This window comes from Macaca thibetana, chromosome 2 (assembly GCF_024542745.1).
Source record: "Macaca thibetana thibetana isolate TM-01 chromosome 2, ASM2454274v1, whole genome shotgun sequence".
In the NCBI taxonomy this organism is placed as follows: Eukaryota; Metazoa; Chordata; class Mammalia; order Primates; family Cercopithecidae; genus Macaca; species Macaca thibetana.
The window spans coordinates 59992257-60004862 of NC_065579.1; the positions used below are offsets into that span (position 1 = coordinate 59992257).

At 38.1% G+C, this 12606-nt stretch overlaps 1 protein-coding gene across 6 annotated transcripts in view; it reads right to left on the bottom strand.

Annotated features, from left to right (window-relative positions):
* VEPH1 (ventricular zone expressed PH domain containing 1) overlaps positions 1-12606 on the bottom strand; it is a 247970-nt gene that overhangs the window by 75535 nt on the left and 159829 nt on the right. The gene's annotated exons all lie outside the window — the stretch shown is intronic.

Genomic DNA, 12606 nt, shown 5'->3' on the forward strand with positions numbered 1-12606 from the left:
TAGTTCTCCTTTAAGAGGTCCTTCACTTCCCTTGCTAGCTGTATTTCTAGGTATTTTATTCTTTTTGTGGCAATTGTGAATGGGAGTTCATTTATGATTTGGCTCTTGGCTTGCCTATTTTTGTTTATAGGAATGCAAGTGATTTTTGCGCACTGATTTTGTATCCTGGGATTTAAGCAAGCAATTTAAATGATGTCTCACTAATTACCATGTAACAGGGCTAATATTTATAGGACTAATATTTAAAAACCGTTTTAAATACGGTTTTCTTTTTTGCCTTCTGAGTACACAGCCTTTGCCTGAATACAGTAGAGCCTCCACCTATCTGGCTGTTGAGTAGTGGTGGGAATGGTGATCGAGTAGATATTCAGCAGTTATAGGAGTACCAAAAAAGTACAATGCAATTAATTTTTTTAGCTACCCAAATTGGGTTATGCAGCAAGATAATAGCCTTGCAAGTGAGGCTTTCATATCAAGAAAGGATTTCTAAATTTCCTTACCTCCCTTTAGCCTATCATTCCTGAGCATGGGGGATATAGATTGTAGGACCTGTAGTATGAAAAGGGTGACAGCTTTGTCAGTTCTATGGTTGTTAGGTAGGAGAATATAGCATGGAACAAGTAAAAGAGAACATGTTTTAGTTCTGGAAGGGGAAATTATGGAGAGAAGGAGAGAGACAGAGAAGTATAAAGCCATCAGAAGTGGGCCCTGACTTTCTTTCACATGTGGGCTTTGGCCTGGAGAAGAAGTATATTAGATACATTATGGTAACACCAAAGGCAGTGGTGACCGTTAGGAAAGAGATTCACTCCCAGGTGGCCCTCAGCACCAACACAGGGTAGCCAACTTAATTAAAAGCACGCTCATGAAGCCAGGCAGAAAGGAGTCTCTGAGGTTCAGCTTTCATGGTCACTCTTTCCTCTGTTTTGGAGTAGAGTGGAGCCAGAAGTAGCTGAGGCTCTTGCTAGTCAGCATTTCAGAGAATTCACCATAGTGAGGCAAGGGGTATGGTGTGGCTCTGCACAGTAGACTGCAGAGAGAATTGTCCAAGCCAGGACTTAGGGGGGCATTTCACACCAGTGGGCACTGAGATTAGGTCAGATTGGCAAGGGAGACCCCTGGACTGGTCCATGAGTAGAGTGGAAAAAACCCATTATCCTTCAGGCAAGAAGACACACCACACCCCTATCTAGGAACATTAATGCTTTCCACCACCACAAGGGAGCAGGAGCCATTTCCTTATGTCCCCAGATGCCACCTTAGGGAGATAAGCATAGGAGAGATGAGAGAAAGAACATTTTTTATCCAAATGAAAGTTGTCTCCTAAAGTACCATTCACATGAGCAGATGGGATTAACTTTAGGCAGGGACTCTTAGTTAATTTTCTTCCTCACTAACCTGTGGTTGGCTGCTCTTGATCAGCCCTAGACATAATGATGGCACATTTTTCTCTGCAATTCTAAGTTGTAATGTAAAATAAATTTTATAATATTACAATAAGTGAAAAAGTAATCATGGAGAATAAAACTATGGTACAGTGAAGAACAAGACTCATGTGGAGAAAGAAATCTTGTCCTAAAGAATCAGAGAGCATTAGGAACACTTACAAGAGTCACACAGCAAAGGGTAGAGGATGGGGAGTGAGCTGTAGGAGGACACTGAGGGTTTGCATGTGAGGGCTGAAATCGAATAACACACAGTGGTATGCAGTGTCCCTTGGTGCATATACATTTACAAATTTCTTATATGAAAACTGTTAAAAACTTGTGCCTGCTTGCTGCTTTATGTTACTATTAAAGAACAGAGTACGACTTGCCCATTAACCTATTCAAATCAGGTGTTGAACAGCCTTGGATACTCTCACAAGCAATGTTTCTGCCCTGAGAGAGGGAACAAAGAGCCCTTCCTGTCAGAAGGCACTCTAAAGCCAACTTCTCTGATCCCTTATCCAAAGTTCAATTATTCTCCAAGGTGGTGAGCACAGATTCTGGAGCGAGACTTTCCTATTTACCAGCTGTGTGTCTTTGGGCAAGTTATACAACCTCTCTGTGGCTCAACCTGGAAAACTAATAAGAACTCCTATTTCTAAGTGTTGTTTGGGGTGACCAGCCATCCCGATTTGCCTGGGATTAGGGTGGCTCCTGAGACGCAATTCTTGCAGTGCTATCACTAGGAAAGTGCTGGACAAAGTGGAATGAGTTATATGAGGATAAAATAAGTTAATTCATGTGAGGCTCTCAGACAGACATGTGTTTTCACAGAGCATGTGTTTAATAATGTTCATTATCATAATCACTGTTACTGCTACTATTATATATGGAAAAAGAGAAAAAAAAAGATCCCTAGACCAGGTGGAAATGTTTGAATGTTGCTGTAATGCTGTTTTAATTAGAGGAAAGAGACTGCATAATGACCCTCGGCATCTAGGTTGCTCAGTGTCCTGAAATGTTCACCTAATTGTTTAATTTAAAATGAACTTACTACACAGCTAATAATGATGTATGTGTAAGCCAAAATCCTATTCTATACAATGGAAATACATTTCTCTGGGGACAGTGCACAAGTAGAAGGTCCAGCAAGAAAGAAGACCTCATAACAGTGCATAAAGCCATCACTTGCGCTCTGTGAGCATCTCCAAAGTCCTAGGACTGTAAGGTATGTGCAAGTGAGGCTTTTAATGTATATGTTGTTTTGAAGCTCAGAAGCACAGAAATGTTGCAGGAATGCCACCAGGAAGCTCAGGAAAGGCTTGATATTTTGTTCTATTCAAAACTTTGTGACAGGAAGATTAAAAAAAAGCTAACATTAATTGATTAGTTTTTAAGTACGGGCAATGTTCTAAGAGTTTTATATGTGTATTGCCATTTAATACTCATGCCAATGAAGTAAATACTTCCAGTTTTGTGGAAGAATCTGAAGCTCAAAGATGTCAAGTAATTTATCTAAGGTCACAAGGCTAGCAACTGGCAGTCCAGACAAATCTAGACTGTTTGGCTCTAGTGCCCATTATACTCTGCAGCTTACACAGGTTATGCATACATGAAGCAGCAATTATTAGTCCCTCTTTTTAAGTCAAAGAAGGATTTAATTTATACCCTTTATTTTTAATGATTTAAATCTTATAAATTATATATCACCTTCATTTATTCTGTATTTAGAGACTTGTTGATAATTTGCTTTTGGTATTTACTGCAGTTTTTATCTTTATAGTGTAATTGAATGAGTTATATGGCACATTCCCATCTATGCCCAAACCTCTCTTGAGAGAAGCCCAAGTGATTGACCCATCAAATCCCAGCTCGAGATATTACTGTTTTCCAGTGGGAACCACCTGAACTGAAGGCAACAGGAATCGAAGAACAAGTCAAGGAAATAAATTGCTTCTGTCAGGTTAGCCATGGAAACCAGAACATCTATAGTAAAGGCAAATGTCATAATCATAAAATTATTTTTCTATAAATTAATGTTTTACACGACAGAGGTCAAGATATCTTTGAAATCTTAGTTTCATTTATTGCTTCAAGTTGTCTTCATGTATAACTTATTTCATTTTTAAGTGACCTAAAATCCAATGATGATGACATAAATCATCATAATTAATATTAAACAGAGTTGCCTTTTTTTTTTTGCTATTTCTGATTAATTATTTTTACTTTCATTTTCTTACTGCTGCTCAGATGAAAAGTCATAAAATAGGGTAGCAATGTTATTCAGCTTCCAGAAACTCAAACTTCTAGTAGTAAATTTGAAACAGCTGGTTATATATTTTGTCCTATTGAAGGAAATAGAAAGATCTATTGAAGAACTAAAGCAAAAGTTTAATAGAGTTGAATTACCTCTGCCTCAACTGACTATTTCCCAGTGGTCCACAGGGTAGCATGAACTTTGGGATGAGCAGGCAACATTAATTCAACAGAGGCTATAGGAGTGTCTTATTGTCCCTAGAAACTCTAGAATCTCAGAAATTTGCATTGTGGAGGAATTCTGATATTAGAGGTCAGTTCAAAAATCTTATGTCCCAGAGCTGGAAGGGACTTTGAGCGGTGGTCTCTCTTCTAATAGACAGAATTGCAATAGAATCAACTCAGAAAGCTCTTCTTTTCTTTCAAGTCTTTAGATCCAAAACACTTAAATGCATGAAGAAGCTCACAGTTCAGTTTTTCCCTATTCTTTAGATCATAACGACTTCACTTTGAAATTAAATAAAGTGTTTCGAGATTAGCAAGACCTCTATTGTCAATTTTTCGCTTCACCGAGAGCCCTCTCTTGTGAAGGGAATCTGGAAATTAGAAAGTCAAGATGAAGGCATTTATGACCCAGGGCCTGCTTGAAAATAGTTGAAATATTTAAAACCCATCTGCACTGTATGATAGCTTATTGCTCAGTGGAAATATCTTAGCAGAAAGCTGTTGAGCTGTTGCCCCCAGGAGAGGGCCTTCCACATTCATGAACACGCAACCATCTGAGCAGCCACATAGTAACTGGGATTGTTCTGTATGAAAAAACTCTATCATAAAACATTTCATTATTATTGAGTCCTGGACTGGACTTCTGGGTTGATAGAAGTGGCAGCAAATGGGATAAACAATGAAGGGTCTTTCTCAGGATTTAGATGGCAAAAAGGCAAGTCGTAGCTCAAGCACTAAGTTTCCATAAGGAGACTGAAAAGGCAATGTGCTCCAACTGTAGGGATCATGGAGCTTGGTCTTGCTTATGCTAGCCCTCGCCACCTATCAAAAGCAGCAATCTCCCTCCCATGGCAGGTTTGCCCCAGCCACATCCAGAACCAAGGGAGGCAGGCCTGGTGGTTAACTGAGGTTCTGAGGCCACTATGTTAACAGGCTGGAAATAGTCTGGGTTGGGGATAAACAAAGATGGAGATAAATAAACAGTAAGCTATTCTTCTTCCTCATTCTTCTACCCTGATGGGATCTACCCCATCTTTTTGTTGGAATAGAAGCCACCTCTGAATCCTACCTAGCTTCTGCTAGTGCCCTCCTATCTGGAGATTGGCCCTGTGCATGGATATCCTGTGTTCACCTGGATGGATCTTGCTGGATGGATGAAACATGTCTTGCAGCCAAGAACTACATCTGTCCTGGAGCTGTTACTGCCCTGAAAATTTCATCCCTTCAGATAGGATGCTGGGGCTCATCTGCAGGGCCATTGCTAACAGCCACACAGGTTTTCTACCACATGAGTCCAGGAGGGACACCATTCCCACAGGCCACAGTGTAAGTGGTACTGTCTGGAGTTGGGCAATACAGAAGCTCTGTTTATCCAATGCAAGTGAGCCACACTCCTAGGGCAGTGTGATTTGAGGTGGTACCTCGGGGGAGGCTGACATCCTATTCTAGTTAATCTCCTCTCATCCATCACTTCTTACCCCCATTGCGTACGCCTATGATATTCTTTACTTCTTTCATCCCCATGCATGCCTTATGGCCAAGACTCTGCTTTACGATTCAACCAAACCTCACTTCACTTACTAAATCTAGCCCCAGTAATGAAAGACGTGGGTGGGCTGGTGGTGGGGGAATATATTCGAGAAACTGGATGTAACTCTTGTTCCAACAGAAGATGACTGCAGAGGACCACAGGACATCTCTGGCCAGGGCAATAGCCTTGCATAGCACAGTAAATTTGTACTGAGAGAGAATTACACTTCTTGCAGCTCTTTCATGGTAGGTGTATGTTCAATGATAATCAGGCAAATAAGTAATAAGATAAATAGAAATATGGTTGTACTTGCAGATTTGAATAAAAATGGTCTGTTCTTTAAGGACTGAAACTTTATCATCATTGTTCTGAGAGCTGAGAGCACTCTTTCCATTGTACATGAGCTTTTTTATCGCAGGACAAGGTCAGCTCAGCCGCAGTACAGGGGCTAATAGGACACACCATGCTGCTACACAATCTGGGTGCAAATCTCAGGTCTATCTCAGGTCTGCCAGTTATGTGATCTTAGGCAAATTTTGTTTGTTATATTTCAGTTTCCACTTTTGCAATTTGGGAATAGTAATATGTACCTTACAGGGTCAAATAAAACATTTAAAATACTGCCCAGTACACAGTGCTTGTTGCTACTAATGGCATAGGAGGGTTAACCCAGACCATTCCATAATTCCACTAATTGTGTGTGTTTATTTGTGGAGGATATACTGCATATTAAATATGGAGTTTATCACAGAATATGTGGTCATATATTTAAAACAAATTCTTATTGCGGTAAAATACATGTAACATAAAATTTACCATTTTGATCATTTTAAAGTGTACACTTCAGTGGCAATAGGTACATTCATGGTGTTGTACATCTATCACCACTATCTAGTTCTAGAACTTTTCCATCACCCTAAATGGAACCCCCATATCTGTTAAGCAATTATTCTTCATTTCCCCTCCTCCTAGCTCTTGGCAACCAAAAATCTGCATTTCATCTCAATAGATTTGCCTACTCTGGATATTTTATATAGATGGACTCATATAATAAGTGGCCTTCTGTGTCTGGCTTCTTTCACTTAGTATGATGTATTCAAGGTTCATCCATGTTGTAGCAGGCATCAGTATTTCATTTTCTTGTTTTTTTTTTTTTTTTTTTTGCGTGGCTAAATAACATTCCATCATATGAATATACTACATTTTATTTGCTCACTCATTCATTCATGGACAATTGAGTTGTTTCCACCTTTTGGTCATTGTGAATAGTGCAGCTATGAACATTCAAGTACACGTTTTGGTTTGAACACTTGTTTTCAATTCTTTGGAGTATATTCCTAAGAGTGGAATTGTTGGGTGGCATGGTAATTCTGTGTTTAACTTGTGAGGAATGGTCATATATTTTAAAATAATTATTTCCTTATTCTTACAATGTCCAAACTTAAAAATAAAACTGTCATATTAATTGAGAAAGAGGCGAATCTGAAGAGTGACATCTGCCATCACTTTCCCAGTCACACAGATGAGGAGCAGTGCTTACAAACAGTACTCAAACCAGGATCATTTCTGATTGGGTGACTGACTGCTTATAATTACAGAAAAGTGTTATTGTGGCAATGCTGTTCATATTTTTGGATTGATTTCAATGTTGTTTCTGATATTTCCAGGAATTTAGCCAATAATACTTCCCAAAGTAGGAATAATGAAAAGTATAAATTATGAAACTAACTGAAAATTGAACTGATCTTTAAATGATTATATTGATACTTTTAGTTCTCCAGTGAATTTTGGTATCCCCTAGGAAGAATGCACCTTCCAACAAGGGATGAGTGTCACTCAGTTCTGGGATGAGGAATGCTCTGCAGCACTTATCTGATCACAAAATCCTCCAGGAGAAGTTCACTTGGAAGAACTCAACTTTTTCCTACCATGTACTCTTGATGGTCACCAAATACAAGTTAGATGTCCAGACATTAGGAATACAAAGTAGTCAATGTCAACATGATCAGAAAGGAATCGGGGGTATTTTCAGAGGAGTTAGTACAGTTTCTAGACATGAAAGTAATTTTGGAATTTACATGAATTTTTAATCAACTACACACATATCTCTCTATATATTTGCATGACACTAATGTAGTTGATTTCTGGCAACAATACAGAGCCACTTTGTGGTCACACTGAGTCAATGGAAGCCCATATGGTAGAAATAAACACTTGGCTCTACCAAGCACAGATTTATCAAAAGTTGTACAGAGGCAAATAAGGCAGGCAAGCCGTGATCCCCTGCAGGTACCATTCCATGTGCTACCAATTACTTCGTAACTCTGCAAAATGCATAACAGTAACCAGATATAGGGCACAGAAAATTTTAGGAAATTCTATTAATAAACTCCACTAAAATGGGTCCGTTTACAATTTTTTTTTCTCCAGAGGAAGGAAGGACGAGCCTAAGATCATGTATATGTGAGTCATCCATTGCATTGCTCTCTCCGGTTGGCAGTTCTGAACTAAGACCTTCCGGGCTGGCTGCCATCAGCCCTCAAAAGAACACTCATGGGAGAGTGATATGTATTTACCAGGAGGTTTATTATGTCAGATATGTTGGTGCAGGGTATACAGGACTTCCACATAGTGTATATCAACTCCACACAGTGTGTATCAAACTCATTGACGCTCCTGTTAGAAGTGGCCTTTAGCAGCTACTAACTAAGCCTGACTTTCCTAAGATGCCAACCATCTATTTCCTGTTGATTTCATGATCATGCGGCTGACATGAGAAAGTTAGGGGGCATCTTATTGCAGTCACTGCTGTTAAATGAGGTGTTATTGAATAGTAAGCAACTAATTTTGTGCAGCCAATTCTCAGGATATACCATAAATTTGAAAGCCAATTTTAGAAAATAATTCTAGTCTTAAGAAAATTCAGTTCTTCAGGCTACAGGTAAGACTGGAAGCCTCTGAGGAAGGTATTTTCATGTGGCTAATGGTACTCTTAGTGTATAAGTTCCGAAAAATATTACAGATTACTCTGTCATTGATGCAGCTGCTGTAACAACATGAACAGCCATTAAGCTTAAGGAAGGTTGATTTCATTTGTTATCTTCCACTGGGGAAATGTCTATCAGCATCACCATCATTAACAAATACTCCGAGGACTTATCAAGGATGAGACATTGGGCTGAGTGCTAAAACTATAAAAAGATTCAGAGTTTTACAACTTATAAAAGGGATGTCAGAAGCATATGAATATTTAAAAAGAGCAATTCATGATCAAGTGTCAAATGAGAAGTACTGGGAATCACAGGGGTATAGGAAGTAAGACATAGGCTAGCCTTGATGAATGCTAGGCCTAGATAAATAAAATAGAGGGCACCTAGAGGAGCAACAGTTTGGGTAAAGGCATGGAGGTGGGGATGAGAATGGCATGTCCGAGAAGGCAGTGTGGGATAGAGAAGCAGTGGCAAGATCATAGAGCCAGGGCCAAGTCCTGATTCTGCCTTCTACTGGCTATATTATCTTGGACAGGTTATTTGCCTTTCTATTTTCTCATTCATAAAATGAGGACAGTGCTAACTACACTACAGACTTTTCACCAGGATTAAATAAAACAATTTGTTTACTTTTTAAAATTATCTATCACCTTCATCAATATTATAATGCTCAACATCAATGAAATTGTCTCCAAAAAACTGCTGTCAAAAAGCCCAAAGTCTGTTGGCACTGGGAAATTGGGAGGTGTTTTTTTCCTTTGACATTCTCAAATAGAGTAAACCACTTGGCAACATAGTAAGACCATATCTCTATGAAAAAAAAAATGCTGGGTTTAGTGGCCTGTACCTGTAGTTCCAGCTACTTTGGGGGCTGAGGTGGGACGATGGCTTGAGCCTGAGGGTTGAGGCTTCAGTGAGCCCTGTTTGCATCACTGTACTCCAGCCTGGGCAACAGGGAGGCCCTATCTCAAAAACGAAGAACAAAAAACAACTCCCCACAAGAAGGAAAGGAATGTGCATGGGATCAGGAAATGCAAATACAACGAACTGAGACAGGAAAGGAGAACAACAAAGAGAGGGAGAAGATAGGAAGATTTATTACGAAGAAAGGAAGTCAAATCAAAGGAAAGACAATCATGGAATAGTGGTAGTAAAAACCAAAGAAGTCCAAATGTTTTCCCCTTTGAATAGAGCATATAGGATCTGAATATAAATAGTGTCTAGTGTGGGACAGAAGAGGGAACAGAGTACAAAAAGTGTTCATCGCTACAAAAAAGAAATCAGTCAACTATGCATACTTTTTTTTTCTCATCGATTCTCCAAATATTCTGCTGGGAAAAAGATGGGAGTTATTGGCTCCCAGTTAGTGAAACCTCTTATATGTGACTCCAGTGACCCTTGAAGTTTGCATCTGTCACAATCGAGCACACATTTCCTAACACACTGCCTTTGTCTGCTGGACTCAAGCAGAGCGGCGGAGTGAGTCACTACATAGCCCACTAGGCACCATGGCTACCAGCCTCCCTCTGCCTGCTGCTTCCTTCTTGGACCAAGACCCTGACATGCAAATCAACATCATAGAATCCTTCCGGCATTTCTTGTCTTCTCATTTTCTCTCCTTCCTCATATGATAGCTCTTCATCAATGAGTACTAGGAGTGACTGCAAATATAGGTGAATAGTTAGTTCCTTTGGGTCTTAGAAAGCAGGCTAGAGGGAAAGGGTTGCAGAACAGCTTAATAGCAGTAAAAGCAGTGAATGTTAAACTGCTAGTTATTGTTGGCACTATTCTTGTCTAAGCGCTCTGAATACCAATATATTTGCCATTAGAGTTAGGGCCCTTTCCCCCCAAAACCAATTGCTTTGAGTTTTACAGATGAGCTAAGTGTGCTAGTTCAGAGAATGACTGCACCAGATTAGAACCCAGCTTTACTGAGGAACCATTTGCTGCCCTTCCAATGATGGTTAGAAGACTTCAGCAAAGCTTGATAAAATCCTTCCTATATGGCACCTCTCTTGGACCACAGTGGTATTACCTGGGCACTGTTTACTGCCAGGTCAGCGAACACTCTTGCATCTGCTTCACTCTGCCCAACATTGTGTTGACTCATCTCTGTCTGCTGTTTTCTTCTCCATTCCCCTAAGTGTATACCTTTTATTTCCTTTATTATCATTTAAGTGGGATTTTATTGCCAGTAGAGATAAACATGTTCAAACAGCTATGTTTACCAGAAGTCTTGCATGGAGGATCAGAAACCCTTACACTCCATCTAACACAAAACTCCAGGTGAATGTGGTAGCCAGAAAAAAATATAATCTAGAGCAAGGGTTGATAAACTTCTGTCCACGGGCAAAGTCTGACTCACTGTTGCTTGTTTGTTTAAACAAAGTTTTATTGGAACACAGTCATGGCCATTCATTTATGAATTATCTATAGTTGCTTTCATACTACAATGGCAGAATTGAGTAGCTTCAACAGAGACCACACCACCTGTCCAAAAATATTTACTACTTGGACTTTTATATGGGAAATTTGCCAACCTCTGGTCTAGAATGCAATCTGATTAACAGTGAATAATATTGTAAGACATAATATAAACATTTTTCTGTATTTCAAACTTGTTTGAAAAATGTTAAAATTTTTGGAATTATTACATTTAGTTTTAGTGTCAAAGGAAAGGCCATAGGCATTTTAAATATTTATATATAAATATATATATTTATAAATCTATATAATATTTATAAATACATAAATATATATTTATATATAAATATATAAATACAAATATAAAAATATATTGTATATAAATATAAATTTATATATTTATATATAATTTAAAATTATCTAGTATATATATTTATATATTTATATATATAGAAATATATTTTACCAAGGAATGGCAAAAGAATATCCTTTTAAATAAAGGTATTAATCTAGATACAACATCTTGTATCAAATATAGCAGTGAGATAAATGTTACTCATAAAGAGAAATCTGGCATTTCTTTACATATTAAATTAAGAAAATGTTAGTTAACATGTCTGTTGTTTCCAGTGTTTCAACAAAAATGTTTAATTTAAAAAGTTATCCAGCTAAAATTTTGTAGCAAAGGCAGCTATAATTGAACATTACTAGCTTAGATCTTTAAATTGTACTTCTAAACTATTCCACATTTTTCAAACCTAAATTTTCACCATCATGATTAAAAAGTGAAGCATCTTGGAAAAAATAATCCTGCTCCATAAGGTCAAAATATTTTCCAACACAGAAAAAATTCTGGAAGGAAATACATGTCATTTCTAAAAGCGGTAAAATGATAAGATTAAGGATGACTTTCTTTAGTTTTTTTCTATTTTCCAATAGTTTACAGTGAATATTATACTTTTATAATTGGGGAAAAATACCTTCACTGGAATTTTTTTCCACCGGGAAATGGATTAGAATTGAACTGTGCTGTTATAATAGATTCAATTAACCTTTCAACTGTCACAAAGTTATTATTGCAGTGGGCCAGCCTTCTGAGGGATAAAATGATCAACGAAGTTTATTTTACACATAAAAAGATTTTAGGTGATAGCCTCAGAGATGTAAAATACTCAGAAAATAAGAATTCTGTCTGAAGATCATTGGATATAGATAAATGGGCAGTTAATTTTTTTTTCTTCAGCTCCCACTCTGGTTTGAAGAATAAGATGACATAGCACCTCCCCAGAACATAATAAGTGTTCTAGAGAGGTCTTTATCAGGTCCATTCCTCAACAAGGACTTTCCTAGATATGGGTGGGCTGGGGGTGGAAGCAGTGGGGACAAGTTATGCATCATCCTTCCTCCTGATATTTTCCTACAGACAAAAATGCATGTGTAATTAATGTCTATGATAAATAGATCCTATAATGTGAATACCGATTGAATTTAGGAGTAAATGTACTAAGAGGTTTTAGAAGAAAGTCATATTTTTTTGGATGCTTCCCTCATTTAATCTTCAAATATGCAACAAATTAGCCATTGTTACAGATTCAAAGGTTAAGTCTGTAAACCAAGGCCTTGTCTACTGGCGTCCATGTTCCAAACCACCCCTCCTGATGGACTGACTCCTGCACTTCTCTAACTTTATGAGTAACTGTAATGAAGCTAATTTACTTAAAATATTGAACATTGCTAGCTTAGATCTTTAAAC